The sequence below is a fragment of the Equus quagga genome, chromosome 1, assembly GCF_021613505.1.
Source record: "Equus quagga isolate Etosha38 chromosome 1, UCLA_HA_Equagga_1.0, whole genome shotgun sequence".
NCBI classification, from domain to species: Eukaryota; Metazoa; Chordata; class Mammalia; order Perissodactyla; family Equidae; genus Equus; species Equus quagga.
The window spans coordinates 90,122,974-90,126,576 of NC_060267.1; the positions used below are offsets into that span (position 1 = coordinate 90,122,974).

The window sequence follows — 3,603 nt, forward strand, 5'->3', positions numbered from 1 at the left end:
GCGGCTTCGGGTCCCTCCGGCTGCCCTTCATCTGAAGAATGAGGGCAAAGCCGTTTATTCTCAAGGTTGTAACAAGGAGGACACAAGAGAGCCCGAGACAGTGCTGCGCCAAGGTCCCGCAGGCCGTCTTTCACTAATAAAGGTAATATTCTGTCCCTTTTCTCCCCAACCTGTCCTCTGCCCCTCAAAGCTGGTCATCCCAGAATCCTTTGCCCCCTTTGCGGGCAGAGTCCCCAGTGACAGGCGTTCCCAGAGCACTTCTGTCTGTGTCATCAGCCTGGTGCCTGGTCGTGTCCACTCTGGGCCCTGGCCCCTCAGAGCCCCAGGCAGCGGGCAGACGTGGCCAGACGAAGGCGGGGGCTCTGCTGGGGAGAGAGCGGGCGTTCTGGGCTCGTCCATTTGTGAGATGCTTATTGAGCACCTGCTGTGTGCCGGGCTCTGTGAACGCGACCGCCCCCAGGGAGCCCCCACCGGCTGGAGAGGCCGACGAGTGGACCAGCCGCCTTGACTCAGCAGCCGTGTGGGCGGCCATCGCCCAGAGTGGGAGACTGGTCTAGCTGCAGAGGCAGAAGCTTCAGGAAGAATTGACAGCCGAGCTGAGGCCAGAAGCGGGAGCTGGTGGCCGAGGGCGCTGGGGTAAGCCGGGCGTTCCAGGCAGGCGGCCAGAGAGTGGGACAAGCGTGGTCTTCAGGAAACAGCCGGTACTGGGTGTGGCCCTCGTGGGCGGGCGGAGGCCAGACAGGGCGGGCCTCGGGCCTCACTCCACAGATGCCGAGAGTCCCTGCCAGGTGACAGGTGCCGACGGGGTGAACAAAGGAGAGCGGGCCTCTGCCCTCCTTACATTCCAGGGGGAGACGGAGGGGCAAACCTCAGCCAGGTGACCACACACGTCCCCAGGATCACGGCCAAGGGCGCGGCGTGAATGACCAGGGGACCAGGGAGGAAGGAGGCAGCCTATGGTCGCGGCCAGAGCTGGGCCCTTCCTCCTAGGCTGCTGGGGGTGTGGCTCTTGAAGCAGGGCAGCGCAACTGGAGGGCGATTGGGGTGACCCCTCTGTGGCTGGGGCAGAACAGAGTGGGAGGGAAGACCAAGGACCTGGGCCGGTGGAGTCTCCAGGCAGGGGGTGGCAGCCTGGGTCAGGGTGTGGCCAGGGGACAGGCAGAAGCGGTGCATCTGAGCGCCTTCCAGGAGGCAAAGAGCTGTGGGGGAGGGCGGTGGGGAGGCAAGGCCGAACCCAGATTTCTGGACCAGGCCTTGGGGTGACAATGATGCCATTTGCCAGCGTGGAGAGCCCGGGGGCACGGACGAGCTCAGCTTAGAGGGTCAGGCGCCCAACATGATCTTAGCAGGAAGGTCCTGCCGCCAGCAGCCACGGTGTCCAAGGTCCAGGGGAGAGGTTGGGGACCCATTTGACCAGGACAGAGACTGGCCTGCAGCTGTGGGCCAGAGCTGCCCAGGGTCCCGCCTGATTCTGCCGTTCTCGAAGAAGGGTTTGGGTCATCCTTCCCTTCTCGTGTTCCTCATTCATCCCAGGGCATCTGCAGTATAGAACATTCCAGAATCCTGAAGACTTCTCCTTCAGGTTTGCCCAGTCCTTCCAAGTCTGCATCCTCGCTCACACATTCTTTCCCCTGGGACCCATGGATCAAAGGCTCCAATTAGGGGAGGGGGGACCATTTCTTGGGGAGGCAGGGGGTCCCTGGGCGGCTCAAGTTGGCCCCCCGCTCAGCTTGAGCAAGCACCATCACTGCTGTCGCCTCCTACGTGTTGTGTTCTCGAGAATTCCCCCACTCCTCATCCAGCCGGAAGCAATGCTTGCGGGAGAAACTGTGGGGTCTTCAGCCATGGTCCACGTGGGTGTAGGGTTGGGGGGGGGGTCCCTGGCTATTCTCCTTGAGGGGCATTCCTTGCCTCCTCCGGGTGAGGGCTCTGTGTCTGTTTTGTCCCTGCCACTGGGGGCTGGGCAGGGACCCAGCTGGGCTCTGTCGATGGGCCTTGCAGACTGATGGAGAAAGGGATGTGTGTGTGCGAGGGAGAGCGCGCGCGCCCGCCTGAAACCTAATTGTCCGCTGTCTAATCCGTCAGCCAGAGGACAGCTTGCCAGCCCCTCCCCGACTGGCTGATAAATGCCGACCGCGGCCCCCCTGCTCCCGAGCTGCCTTAATTGGTATCAGGACGTGCCTGGACTCCATCCTCCGGCCCCCCCCTTCCTCCTCTCCTGCCACTGCCTCCAGCCTCTGGTGGGGCTCACCTGCTGCCACAGCCCCAGGAGGAGGTGGGGAGACCAGTAACGACAGCTCCATTTATGTGGCACCGACTGTGTGCCCAGCCTGTGCTGACGAAGCCCTCTGCCTGCCCTCACTCCTCCCCACACAGCCCCACGAGGTCGGGGAATCATCCTCCTTTCCCATCCGCACACACAGGAAGTGTCCCCTGGGCCCTCCACATGCCCCCCCAGGCTGGGAGCTGGGGATACTCAGGGGACCAGCCAGACTCGGCAGACCAGACTGCCTCCCCCCAGGAGCTCCCTGATAGCTGGCAGGAAGGGCTTCTTCCCAGACAGTTGGCCTGGGAGGGCTTAAGAGTGAACCCCTTGCCATTATAGGAAGTTCAGAGAGGTTTGGCAACCTACCTAAGATCACACAGCTAGAAAAGGAGGGAGAGAGAGCAAGGTTGCCCTCAAAACAACCACACGGTTGGTCCTCAAAGTCACGGGGGACAAATCACTTGGGCACAAGTGAGAAACTCAAATGCCTCCTCCTGAGATTCTGAATGAGGGTCTGGGAGCCCCAAGAATCTGCATGGATGTCAGGCTCCCCAGAGATGGGCCACTCGGGACTCTGGCTCTCCACACTGATGGAGAACTTGGGGGGAGGGCAAAGCAGGGTGAAATGAGAATGACATTTCATTCATTCATTCAATGAGCACTTACTGAGCAACCGCCTTGTGCCAGGCCTCCCCCTGGACGCTGGCAGGACCAACCGTGTGATTTTCAGGGTCTACACGAGAGGAAAACAGGCCCCCCTTGTCCAAAGTGTATTAAGAATTTCAAGATGGCAACAGCAGAGCGTTCAACCATCTGGGGCCCTGAGAGACCTCGCAGGCTGCTCGCCCGTGAAGCCAGCCCCGCTGCTGGGGGCCCGTGCGGGAAGACAGCCAAGCCGCCGAGCCCCGATCCCGATCGGACCCCCGCCCCTTAACTGGAATTCTGAAATGGATAAAAGTTCTGAAAACCCAAGTTCTTTGGGAAGATGGTGGCATATTCATTTGGAGGCAAAACCTGACCTCAACAGACGGGAAGCTCTTTATAGTTTTATTTATTCCCCTTGATATGAATATTTGTGCATTTCTTTGCAGAGATATTCATGTGTTTGGTTGTGGGGGCTGCCCAGGCCCTGCTGGGGTGCTCCCTAATCTTCGCTGTGTGTGCCACATCGTTCTTCTGGAAGGAACAGCTCTGAGTCCCCCACTGCCTCTGGCCCGGGGCTTTAGAGGAGGAGGCTGGGCTCACACAGGACGCACATCTACACCCTGGACGGGATGATCGCCATGTGCTCCATTTTCTTCTGCATCATCCAGAGACGGTGTGGGGCTGCATGAGGG

At 60.5% G+C, this 3,603-nt stretch overlaps 1 long non-coding RNA gene across 1 annotated transcript; it reads left to right on the forward strand.

Annotated features, from left to right (window-relative positions):
• Positions 1 to 394: 394 nt before the first annotated feature.
• Positions 395 to 3,218, forward strand: LOC124251469 (uncharacterized). The gene is made up of 3 exons (XR_006891767.1): positions 395 to 636; positions 1,534 to 1,582; positions 2,086 to 3,218. It is a non-coding gene; the product is annotated as an uncharacterized LOC124251469 (long non-coding RNA).
• The last annotated feature ends 385 nt before the right edge of the window (positions 3,219 to 3,603 follow it).